The 13,063-nt window shown below is 54.3% G+C and overlaps 1 protein-coding gene across 3 annotated transcripts in view; it reads left to right on the forward strand.

Moving 5' to 3' along the window:
* The first annotated feature begins 889 nt into the window (after positions 1-889).
* The window catches only part of KDM4B (lysine demethylase 4B), a 152,192-nt gene continuing 140,018 nt past the window's right edge, over positions 890-13,063 (forward strand). For all 3 annotated transcript variants that reach the window (XM_063109639.1, XM_063109640.1, XM_063109641.1), the window contains exon 1: positions 890-995. The gene's annotated coding sequence lies outside the window, so the exon portion shown is untranslated. The remainder of the gene's footprint in view (positions 996-13,063) is intronic.

Raw genomic sequence — 13,063 nt, forward strand, 5'->3', positions numbered from 1 at the left:
GAGAAACTGAGGCCCCGGCTGGAGGCCACCCACAGTGAGGCGTGGGGCCCAGCTGAGCTTAATCCAGGTCAGGAAGCACCCAACTCGTCCCCTCCCATACGTTTTAGGGAACTCGGGAGAGGGCACCTAACTTCATTCCGAAGGCCGTGCCCCTTTGCAAAGGTTTGATTGTGATGGAAATGGGTCTCCTGGGGGGTAGGGTCGCTCTTTGCTTGCCCCTATTTTCCTCCAGTTCTCAGTTCTCCTCCTTTGCAGAACGGGTCGTGTTGGGATCTACGTTGCCTAGCTTCGCACTTTGCAAATTGGGGAGGGCTCCGCCCAATCTCCGGACACGGGTCTCGAACACCCTGTCCCCGAGTCCCGGCCGGGTGCTGATGCTGTGCTGGGTCTCACGTACTCAGCCACCGCCTGATAACCGGGGCGGGACCAGGAGAGGGCGGACAGTGATTGGCACCCGCCCCAGCCAGTCCGCGCCTCGGGCTGACCCCGCAAACCAATACTATCTTCCCCGTGAGGTCGTTGGGCGGTCCCCAAGGCGCCCTTGTCAATCCGAGGCTCGGCCGCAGTGGCGTTGGTCGCCGCTGCCTTGGCTGGCGTGTGCCATCTCCAATGACAGCAGAGCCGGTCAGCGGGCACGTGGGTGGCCGCCGGCGTGTCCCTGCCGACCGACCAATGAGAGGGCGAAGCCGGCGCCTGTGCCCACCCAATCACGGCGCGCGGTGGGCGGGCCGTGCGGTGTTGATGGGCCCGGCGGAGGGGAGGGGCGGAGCTGTCAGCGGCAGCCAATAGGCGCGCGGGCGTGGGCTCGGCAGCCAATGGCAGCCGGGGCGGAGCTGGCGAGCGGCCTCATAAGCCCCCCCTTGGAGCGCTCGCGAAGGGCTCGGCCGCCAGCAACCGAGCGGGGCCCGGCCCGAGCGGGGTCTGGGGGTGCGACGCCGAGGGCGGGGGAACGCGAGCCGCTGCTCCGGGACCGGGCCGCGCGCGCGCCGCCTCAGGTGAGCCCGCGGGGGAGGCCGCCCGGCCGACCAGCCGCTTCCGAGCGCGGGCCCTGCCGCCGCCAGCGCCGCCGCCATAGCCGCCCCCGCTCCGCGGCTCGGGGCCGCGGGCGCGCCCGGGACTCGAGGCCCAGGCCTCGGGCGCGGCCTGCTCGGGCCCGGCCGCGGCGCTTTGTCCCGGCCGGGAAGGCGGTTGGGGGCGTTAACCGCCCGGCCCGGGGGCGTCCGCGGGGCTGCGAGCGGGGGCGGCGGGGCCGGACAATGGCGGGGCGCGCCCAGGGCCGGGAGGCGGGGGCGCCCCTTCCCGGGCCGGGGGCGCGCGGGGGGCTGGGCCCAGACGGCCCCCAGCCCGCCCCGCACAAAAGATGACAGCGTGGGTGGCCCCGGCCTGGCCTGGCCTTGCCCGGGCCCTTGTCTTTTATTATTCAAAACAATCCTGATAATAATTAAGAAAAAAAAAAAAAGAAAGAAAGAAAGAGAAAAAGACCCCAGGCCCTCGGTAACACCCGCCTGCGTTTCCGACCCTTCGTGCACCCGAGGGCCTAATGGGAACCCCCCGGCGCGGACACCCAGGGGTGTCCCCCGAAACGCCCGTCATTGCTCCCCTCCCCTCCCCGGGTCTACCTGCTGTGCAATCGCGGCTTCCAAACTTGCCCCCGCTGTCCCGGAGGCCCCCGCCCATCGGCATGCAATCTGGATTTTTAAGAAAAAAAAATTATCTACTTGCTGTGCCATCGCAGCTTCAAGACGGTCCCCCGGCCCTCCCCCTTCCAGCCCGATCGCCATCTCGAAGGAAGCCCCTTCTCTGTAGAACTGGATTGTGGAGTTGCTCCCGCGGCGACCCCTTTTGCTGTCCCCCTTCCCGGGGGCATCCCCGTGGGAGCTGGGGACGGATTCATTCTCACATGTACGTGTCCTGGGATTTGCCGGGGTCTGGGTCTGCGCGCAGTGGACGCGTTGACATCTGGAGCAATGGGGTCTGGGTCCACCTGGGTACAGTGGAACGTTTTACGGGGGATCTTTTTAACCCCCCCTCCCGGGGGCGGCGGAGGCGTGAACTGCTCTTTGGCTGTCCCATCTGTTTGGTTGGGGGAGGATGCTTTTGTTTTAATAATTCAGCAGCACCTGGGGAACTGTTTCCTGAGTTGTGAAACTAGTGAGAAGGTGGTTCAGCTCAGTGGAGCCAAACGATCCTGTAATATGTAAAGAGTGTGTCCTTTTCCACGTGTTTCTGTCAGCCGCATTTATACTGGCACTGTCTTAGGGTCTGAGGATCCTGGGATGCATTCAGGGGGTTGGTGTCCTGCCCCACTCCTCTGCCTCAACAGCCGTATATCCGACAGTTCCCAGGCTGGAGAGAGCTCCTAAAAACAGCAGCAGCCCTAAAACAGGCTCATTAGATGACTCCTATGGGCTTTTATCACGGCCCTTCGAGAGCTAATGACTCCCCTAATTCTTAAATAATAGCTTCCTTATGAGTCGTCAGGAGGGTTTGTCGACAGACTGGGTCAGCCTTTTCTTGCCACCCCTGCAAAAGCAGTAGGCAGCCTCTCTCAACCTTGCAATTTAGTTTTTGAAACCCTGAAGGGCAGCGTGTAAAGTGAGAGTCAACTTCTGATGATGAGTGGAGGATTTCTGAAACTTGCCGGCCCTCTTTCTGTGTGTCTGATTGGACACTTGGCGCATGTAGATGCTCTGCTTTGGTGTCAGGGGCACCTAGACGGTCAGACCGTCCTGGCCCGGTGGAGGTCACCACTGGGGAGGAAAGGGGGTGGCGGAGGTTCGGTTGCACAGATGCTACTGGGTGTTTTGCTGTTTTGTGTGAAAGCGTGTACTGTGTCAGGCGCCGGCGTGCGTGCGTGCCTGCATGCCTGTAAGCATTGTTGCTGAGACTTGAACTATGCACGATTCTTACTAACAGTTGCTTTTCTCGCATTTTCTAACACTTTCCACTTTGTGGTGTGGGCTGCTAAGGAGATGTTAAATACTAGAGCCTAAAGGTATCTCTGATCAATTGCTCCCTGGGCAGTACTCCACCCGGCCTTTGTTGTACTTTTCTGTCACATGGAAAAGACCTATCCTCAGTCCTTGCCCCATCCTGCAGGAACCCTCTGGGAGCAGTCAAGGGTCATCCATCCTCTGTGTCCCTCTCTCCCACTCTGACCACTCTGGCTATACTTCAGTTCTAATTCCTCTGCCTCCTCCACTGGTTTCCTACCCCCGTTTGTCCTGTACCCTGCCCCCTTCCCCTGGATGGGCCCCTGGGGAGCCCATCTGTCTTTGGTTCCATATGATGCCTGTGAGGCCAGACATTCACCCGGCCTGGGGACACTGGGTTTGTTGGGAGGAGCCCCTAACTGCAGGGCACTGCTGGTTTAGTGTGGGAAAGGGTGAGATGGGTGCCCCAGGGTGTGGTCACAGCCTGCAGTCCTCCCCCTCTGGGGCCTGGCTTTGGTACAGCAGAATGAGGTGTGTGCTGACTGAGGCGTGTGCAAGTGAACATTTCCGGGTGGCTTTCTTCCTGGGATCTGGAAGCCTGGTTGTGTGTTCACAGCTGTGTGACCTTGGGCCAGTCACTTGCTCAGGAACACAGGGGATGGGGAGGGGAGGCAGTAGCCTTCTCAAGTCCACTGGTGAGGGCTGTGTGAGCCTGCACTGGTCGCTGCCACGACAGATGGGCCAGCCCTCACCAGCAACCTCGTCCTGGGCTCTTGGCTTGGCTCCAAAGACCTGCCATGCAGCTGCCCTGGGGGCCCTTAGACTCTCTCACTGTTCTACCCTAGGGGCCTCTGGCTTCTGGCTTAGGATGCTGGACAGGAGAGGAGGGGCTGGAACCTGGGCTCCATTGTGACCTGGCGTCCTTGGCCACATCGCTGAGTTTCTGTCCCCTCACACAGGCTTCGCTGCCCCACATAGGCTTCAGAGTGTGGGAGACCTGGGTTCAGATCCCTCCTCTAAGGTGGGTTACTTCACCTCTCTGGGTCTCGCTTTCCTCATCTGTTAAATGGGTATAATGAGAACACCTCCCTCCTAGGTGGTTGTGAGGATCACAGGGGATAAAAGTCACTGAGGTGCTTTGCAAGGCGCCAGGGAGCTCTGAACTCAGAGCTGATTTATTTATTACTGCTGAGGTGCTTGTCTGCGCCTGTCAGGGTCTCCCCCTCCGCACTGTGGACATTGGGGTGGGATCACTCACTGTGGTGGGGCTGTCCTGGGCACTGCAGGGTGCTGAGCAGTGTCCCTGGCTTCCACCCACTCCATGTCAGGAGCTCTCCCCAGTTGTGACAACCAAAAGTGTCCCCAGACATTGCCAGTGTCCCCTGGGGAGCACAGTCACCCTCGAGGCAAGAACCTCCAATTTAGTCTTTAACTCTTCAGTGGTTTTGCTCATGGTGTTTTGCCGTGATCTTTACCTGCCTGAGGTTCCCTTTGTCCCCTTCCTCCCCCTGCCCTTTAATAGTGAGTGGCTCCTATTTGCAGACTGTGTCCTGCACCCACTCCTCAGCCTAGCTGTTCAGGTCCTTTGTGACTGTCCTTCTGCCCTTCCCAGCCTGCAACCTCCACCCTGGGGAGGAGAGGAGCCACCTGTGACACACCCATGCCCACCTTGCCACTACTCCCTTGAAACACAGCCAGGTGGTGGCGGCTGGGCTTCCTGGGCCACCTGGAGGAGGAACTTCCATACCTTGCTGCTCACCATATCCCTGTCCTGTCAATTTGCTTAGCAGTTTTCTTTAAATTGACATTAGGATGATTCACTTCTTTAATCTTGGGCTCCTCCTGAACAATAATGTCCCTGAAGTCGTGGGATGTTAATGTGTTAGCTGCAGACACTTTTACTAATACACATTAAAATGATCTTCACTACTGTATTTTTTTTAAAAAAAGTTTGTATCATCTCAAATACTAAGAATTGAGTGGATCAGTGAATAGATTTTGTGGGGTGGGGGTGGGGGAGTTTGAATTGAATTTTGAGTTTACTCCCTTCTTGGCTTGGCCTGTTCTGGGATCCTCCAGGTTGGATAAGGTGTCCCAGCTACTCTGTGAGTTTTTAGTCCTGCTCCATCAAGGAGCTTTTAAAAACAGCCTTCCCTGTGGGGGTAAGGGATATGTGGGAAATCTCTACCTTCTGCCCAATTTTGCGGTGAACCTAAACTGCTCTAAAAAGTAAAGTCTATTTTTTAAAAAATTAAGTAGCCAATGGAGAAATCAACAAAAACAAACAAACAGCATTTTCTTGCCCAGAACCTTCCAGTGCTTCCTGTCGCCCTTGGAAAAAATTCCGGACCCATTCCTGTGTGTGGTCTCCTTTGCTCTCCTCTGTGGCCTGTCCTCTCTTCCTTCCCTCCCATTCCTCCCTCCTGTGCCTGCCCCTCTTGAGGCATAAACCACCTTACCTGCCGCATCTGTCCTGCCTCAGGACCTTTGCACCTGCCCTTGCCTCTGCCAGAATGCTCTTTTCTCGGGCCTCTAACCAGCCAAGGCTGGGAGGCTGGCTCCTTGTCGTTCAGGTCTCCCCTGACCACCTGCCTAAAATCACCTTCCCTCCAAACCCCCCCTTTTCTTCTTTGCACATAACACCACTAGAAATGTATATTAACCTGTTGATGTATTTGTTTGTTTCATTTACTAGTGCAGGGGCTTTTTTTGCAAAGGGCCAGAAACTAAGTATTTTTGGCTTTGTAAGTCAGACCATCTCTGTCCTGATTACTCTGCTCTGCCACTGTACCAAGACCCTTCTGAAATGAACAAGTGTGCATGTGATCCAATAAAACTTTATGCACACAGAAATGTGAATTTCATACAATTTTCATGTCATGAAATATTTTTCTTCTTTTGATTTTTTTTTTTCACCCAGTCATTAAAAAATGTCAAAACCATTCTTAGATTGCCAGCTGTACAGAAACAGGCAGTGGGCAGGACTGGACCCATTGTGAGCACCTGTGCTGCTGTGTGAGGTCCAGGTGATATAAACGACATCTGTTGTATAACCCCCAGCTCATAGGGCAGTTTCTGGCAGGTAGTGGGTGCTCAATAAATATTCATTTGTTGACTCAATGAAATTGTATCTCTCCTCCCTCAAAGCATTTAAAGTCAGACTCTAGACTTTAAAAAATGGGTCATGGGTCGTTTTGAGGCAAATAAGAACTGCAGGGAATGTAAGAAAATGTTATGATGACATCTTCCAAGCAGGCTCACAGTAAATGAGGGGAAAAAGTAATGGTGTAAGCAGGGAAAATGCTGCTTGGGATGACAATGTTGGATCTCCTTGTCCTTGGATTCCCGCCGCCCCCTTTCTGTTGCAACTCACCAAGCATTGGAGTAGACTCGACCCAAGGAGTTTGCTGGGACCTGGCAGAAGCTGAGGGTTTAAAAGGAGAAGAATATTTCACAATCCTTTTGTTTCGTAAGCATCCGAACCTTCTCTTTCACCAATACTAGCCACCCTGTCGGAAGGAGCGGTGTCGTCCTGGGAGGTGGGTTCTGCTGTCACCTCATGCAGAGGTGGCTTTCATGGGTGTGAAAGCAGCTTTGTGGGGGTGAATGGACAAGCTCTGATCAGATGGCCAGTGGCCAGGCAGTGGGGGCCTTGGGGGACAAAGGGGGGGGTGTCCCTGCAGCATTTCCTTCGTCTTGCTCTTGTCCTGCGACTTTTGGGGAAGTTGACGAGTGTCTCCCAAGCCACATATGTCTTTGACGTCTTGGATTTGGTCCTGTCCCAGGAATGTTCTGACTTGTCAAGAAAGTAGACCATTAATTTACAGTCACACTTTCCTGACTTGATTGAAATAAACAATCCCGAGAGGGCTGCTCAGAATTTCTTGGCTTTTGAAAGTTGCCTGTCTTTTTTTTTTGCTCCTCTCACTGTCTCTCTCTGCCTTCCCCTCCCTTCCCTTCCTTTCTTTCCTTTTCTTTCCTTTCCCCACCTCAGTGACCTCAGCAGACATAAGGGAATTGATGGCAAGTCCGCATTAAGCTGTCTTTGCTCCAGTGGCCGCTGTGCCTTTTGGTGAGGGTCGAGCACGAAGTTGTTCTGTAACTCTGGACTGCGATTGTGTGCGTTCAGCAGACAAACAATAAGAATCAGGAGGCTGACCGCCAATGGCTCTTGGGTGCAGAGTGAAGTGATAACTCATGTGGGACTGGCCCTATCTGCTGGGAGAAGTGATCGCAGTTAGGTTTTTCAAAGCCACCTGGAAGAATGTGAGTGTAGGTGTGGTGGTCAGGATTTACACCCAGCACGTGCTTGCTTTCTGTATGTGCAGTTGGACTCGAGCGATGGCACCTCCCAGGCAGGTAGGGGTGGAGGTGGGCCATTTTTGTTTTCGTGGCTGCCTCAGTCTCGGGGGAGAAAACGTGGAGAGAAGTGATTCGTGTAAGATGAACTGCCAGTAGATTCAGATTCAGGCTTTTTGTGAGAAGAAGCATGGGGATGAGTCCCTAGGGGTCCCTTTTGACCACAGAGCCAGCCTGAAACTGCCGGCAGGCGCAGTGATGTGTTGAAGACTCTTCCTGACCACAGGGCGATGGAAATGGGCCACGTCCCTCAGCCAAGTCTTGGGACCCCAGCATGTCCAGGCAACCCACTGGGAAAGGCAGAAGCCTGGAAGCTGGCTGGCCCACTTCCGCCTGGGACAGCCCTTGACCTGCTGGGCTCCCCAGGATGGTCTGCTGGACCATGAGTTCACAGTGCAGTTTCACTGCTAGCCCCTCAGCAGCACTCACTTCTTCAACTTCCTGCGGCTGCTCGATCTCTCTCTTAAAATCTCAAATCTAATCCATCAGAAAGGGTCAGCCCTAAGCAGAGCCAGCTTCCCAGTTTAGAGTCTTCAGAGCTGCATGGATCTGATTATCTCCGTCATGAGTTGAGAGAGAGAGAGAGAATGAATTGCCGTGTCTCTGGCTCACCTATGACTAAAGCCCCTGGAATTTAAGCTCTCGATTCATAGCTTTATTCCAGCGGCTTCCCCCCAGGGAAGAGAAGGGAGTTGGTAGAGGAAGCTACCTCTGCTGACACCCTTTAGGATATAAAGCCTTGTGTGTTACTGTGCCCCTGGGCTGGAGTTGGTGGAAGCCACAGGTTTTCTTGGCCCCTCCCATCCTTGTCTCCTGCTGGCACCAAAGGCAGATTTCTAAGCCAGAGACCAAAGAGCAGCCTCCTTCATCAGAGAAATGGGCTTCTGTGCATTTCTAGTGCCTGTAGCCTGCCCCAGGGAATGAGGAAGGACAGAGCTGCAGCGAGTGGGCGTGGTCAGGCTCAGGGGACCTGTGGTGGCTGGGAGCTCACAGTGTCTGTAGTGATGCTCTGTGCTCTGGGTTCCTCTGAGTGCATTTGCTATTCACTAGTTCAGCACGACAGTTGTTGTCAAGCTTGTGTATGCCCTGCCAGGTGCTTGTGGTTGCCAGATGACCAGCATCTCCTGCCCACAAAAGCCCACAGTGGAGGCAGAAAGAACCACAGAGAGACAAAACACACCCTTGGACATGTAGGGCAGGGGAGGGGGGCAGGGAGGCTTCACAGATGAGTCGCCATTTGAACAAAGCCTTATCTGTCCTGGTGACCATCATTGGTGACCGTGAGCTGGTGGCAGAGGAAGGGGGAAGGGGTACTTGGCGCTGTGGCCTGGGAAACCCCAGGGAAGAGGGGCAGGGAGGAGGAGGGGATGCCAGGGTGGGCTCACCTGTCACCCCAAAGGCTGCCAGGAACCCAGACTCTGTGGTCTCTGGGGGCTTCCCTGTCCCAGGCACCGAGAGGTCACAGGGAGATGGGGCGGCAGCTCACCCTCTAAGGAGCTTAGAGTCTGGCTGGCGAGTCTTCACATCACCAGGGGGAGCCACCTAACAGTAACCCAACCGTTGGCTTTGGTGTGTGGCCAGATCCTGAATCTTCTGGGACAGATCCCCTTGAAGTGATCCTGCCTTTTATATATATATATATATATTTTTTTTTTTAGTGAGATATAATTCACATACTGTAAAATTCACCCATTTAAAGTGTACAGTTTAGTGGTTTTTAGTATGTCCATAGAGGTGTGCACCCATCACCACTGTCAAATTCCAGGACATTTTCATAACTCAGAAAGAAACCCGTCGTCATCAGCAGTCACTCCCCACCCCATCCCCCAGCCTCCGGCACCCATGAGTCCACTTTCTGTCTCTGTGGATTGGCCTGTGCTGGACATTTTACATAAAAGGAATCACACACTGTGTGGCCTTTTGTGTCTGGTGTCTGTCACTGAGCGTGATGTGTTCAAGGTCCATCCATGTGGTAGCATGTGTCAGAGCCTCGTTCCTGTTCATGGCTGAGTGATGTTCCAGTGTGTGGATGGACCATGCTGTGTTTATCCATTCATCTGAGGGTGGACGTTTAGGTAGTTTCCACTTTTTCCTGCCCTATCTTTTCCCCAAATCGCTGCAGAGTTCCAGAATTTTAGCACTGCCACTGGGGCAGAGGCAGCATAGAAACCCTCTGTTAGGCTGCATCTTGGGGGTTGAGGTGGGAGAGGTCAGCATGCTGTGGGGTCTGGGTGAGGGGTGGGCTTCGAGGTGCAGTACCCCCACTCACCATCAGGAGCCGCTTGGGCTGCTCTTTTCACGCACAGGTTCTGGACTCCGGGTAGTGAGAAGTGAGTCCTGAGACACAGTCCTCATCCTTTCTTTCCTTCCTCTCTTCCAGCCTGAGCTGGGCAGGGTCCCTTAAGGTCATGTGCCTCACCTAGCCTTGGCCAGTGTGTCCCTTGCAGGCAGGATCTCCATGTCTCCACTTGATGGAGCAGTGTGGCCCCAGCTGACCACCACCCTAGCTTATCAGTTTCTTGTGTCCTGTAAGTTCTCCACCTGGCGGCCAGGACCGGGACCTTCCTGCCCCAGAGTCCACCACAGCCAGGACCAGAAGGTCTGTACTGTTCCTCCATGCCCTGCTGCTGGTGTCCCCCCTTCTGGCTGTGTTCTAGCCTTGAGTCGGCCACCCCAAGAGCTTCATGGGTCTAATAACAAGAGTCATGGCCACCTTTCTTTCCTGGAACCCCTCCTGTGTGTCTAGCCAGCATGTTTGAAAGTGAGCTGCTCCTGGGCCACTTCCCTGTCCTGGCGTGGGGCTCATTCCCAGCCCTGACAGGGCTGAGATCTGTCTCTTAGGAGGCATGAGCAGGTGCTGAGTGTTCCCAAGAAGCCCACCTGCCACCAAGCAGAGCCTTCGTGGTGGGTTGCAGCACCTGCCCAGACACCCCCCCAGCAGCTGAAGAGGTAAGTGGGTGCCCCCTTGCCCTCCAAGGCTAGTGTCGTCTGCATGAGGGTGATTTGGAAATGCAGCTGGGTTCTGTAGGGCAGCAGTGGTGATACTGAGATGCTGAGGTGGGGCACTGAAGGGCATGATTTTAGCAACACAGCTGAAAAGCCCACCTCTCCTCACCTGCTTTGCAGGGGTCTTTCCTACAAGGACAGTGATGTGCATGGGTGGGGGTGTAATGTGCTCTCCAGCTGGCAGAGGATATGGGTGACCTGGGAGCTGCTAGTGGCACTCAGGAAGATGCTACAGGGTACACATGTGAATGCTAATGAAATGTCAGGTGGTGAAGGTGGACCCCTACCTCATGCCATAGACAAAAGCTAACTCCAGATGGATCCGTGGCCTCAATGTGAGAGCTAAAGCCAGAGAGCCCTAGAAGAAAATGGCGGGGGGTAAGTGTTGGAGGATGTGCTTGCTACAGCAGCGTTGTCCACTGAAGATACGAAGTATGCCCATGCGTAGTTTAACATTTTCTTTCTTTCTATCTTTCTTTTTTTTTTTTTTAAATATAAAGATAACTGGTGAGGGGATCTTAACCCTTGACTTGGTGTTGTTAGCACCATGCTCTCCCAAGTGAGCTAACCGGCCTCCCTATATAGGGATCCAAACCCATGGCTTTGGTGCTATCAGCACCACACTTTCCCAAGTGAGCCATGGGCCGGCCCCAACATTTTATAGTAGCCACATGGAAAGGTAAAAAGAAGCAGGTGAAATTAATTTTAATGACAGTTCATTGTACCCAGAATACCCCAAATTTTATTATTTCAAAATGTAATCAGTATAAAAACTATAAGATAGTTTATACTCCCTTTTTTGGCTACTGATGATGTGTATGTCTCACTTAGAGCTGGTTGCACATGGGCCAGTCATTTGGGAAGACTGCTGTCCTGGATGAGCTAAGCACTGTGACAGATTCAGTCTGCTGTAAGTGGGGGTGCCTGGTGCTTAGTGGACGCTGAGTCCAAGTCCCCTTCCTTCCATCTCCCGTTCCTGCTTGCCTTCCTGATCCAGGCAGAACTCGTGGTTCTGTGGCCTCTAGCTGGGGAGACAAGGCACCTGACACAGAGCAATTATGGGGGAGAACAGTGTGGGACGGTGGGGGAATCCACCCAGGCCTTGGAGGAGGACAGGACTGTCCACCTCAGGGAGGGCAGGGACTGGTCCTCAGGAGGTGCTTGTGTTGGCGGTGCTGTGGGGAAGTGGATACAAGCTAGAGAGCCTGCTGTTGAGATGCTGAGGCTGACCAGCCCAGCCTTCCACTTGCTCTGGGGTGTTGTGTTTCAGGCTTGATGGCCAGCCTGGGAGGTGATCCTGGGCCCTGTCCTGCCGGTGGACCCCTGCCTACGGGTTTTCTTTGATAGGGAGCACTGAACCATGGCCCAGCCCTGAGGGTTGAGGGGTCCTGGTTGCCCAGTCCTGGGCAGTGCCTCTGTGACATCGATGCTGGCAGTGCCAGGTGCTGGGTTGGAGCAGCTCTGAATTTGGAATGTAGATGTTTTCGGAAAGGCAATTGCAGGAACTTGGAATGCTTCTCTGACTATAGGAAAGCCCAGGAGAGAGACTCATGTATAAACATAGCTTGGAAGTTACATCCTACAGCTACAGATAGTTTTAAACGGCTTGAGTTCTCAAGGCAGGATGGTGAGGAGGATTGGCAGCTGGTACCCACGCAGCTGGTACCCACGCACGTGGCCTGCCTCGCTTCAGATGAGCCTCTGCCAAGGCTGTCTTTATCTCTAAAATGGGGATGACATTACAGGTCTCTGCTTCAAGGGTGGATGAGATTAACTGAGTCACCACGTGAAAAATCTTTTAGTGAGGTAGTTCTCCCCCAGGGGCAGTTCTGTCCCCAAGGGGGCACTGGTGATATCTGGGGACATTTGCAGTTGTCATGACTGGGGGGTGTTCCTGGCATGGAGTGGGTGAAGGCCAGGAATGCTGCTCAGTACCTGCAGTGCCCAGGATGGCCCCACTGCCGAGGATGACCCAGACCCAGCATCCACAGTGCTGAGGGGGATTCAGAGCCCGCCTGGTCCACGTGGAGCCCTCAGTAGATTACAGTAATGGTTTTTCTCAGGGCTTCTGTCTTTTCTCGACTGTGAGTTGAGGTGTGCAGCAGAAATTTCTAAAATCCCTTTCCATAACAGGAGAGCCCCTGGTTTTTAGGCAGCTCTTCCTTATCTGCTCTGGGCAGGAAGTTAAGGAGCAAATGAAGTGATTATAAGGCTCCTGGAAAGTAAACTTGTTTCTGGAGCTTCTTTGTTTTTGTGCGGCAGGTAGGAGGGCTGGACTGAAGTTTTATGGACCAGGACGCAGGTGTGGGTGTTTCTGGGGGAGGCTGGACCGGAGGCAGTGTTGGCCCCAACACCAGAATGCACAGTCTTGCTGCCTGTTCCATACACTTTGACATGTTTTCTGCTCCAGTGAACTTGGGGTTTTATTGTGGAGTGACTGATTCAGAGAACTGGGCTCCTCAGCTGAATGGTGACTATCTGGCCCTTGTGGGTGCTCGGGGTGGGACAGTGTGGATCCTGCAGACTGGTTCCTCTTGGTGAAAAGGATTTGGTCAGTTTTGTCCCCCTCAGCTGTCCCTGACTCAGGCACAGGACACTGTCCTTGTCCCAGCCACTATGACATGGGGTACCAGATGCTGCTGTCGAGGAGTTAATAACATACCTGGGGCTTCCGGCACCTGCTCCATGAAACCTGAGGTCTCTCTGTATTAATTACTTTGGTCTTTAGCTAGAAGAAGGGCTGCAAACTTTGTGATCAGCAGAGT

The sequence above is a fragment of the Cynocephalus volans genome, chromosome 10 (assembly GCF_027409185.1).
Source record: "Cynocephalus volans isolate mCynVol1 chromosome 10, mCynVol1.pri, whole genome shotgun sequence".
Lineage (NCBI taxonomy): Eukaryota > Metazoa > Chordata > Mammalia > Dermoptera > Cynocephalidae > Cynocephalus > Cynocephalus volans.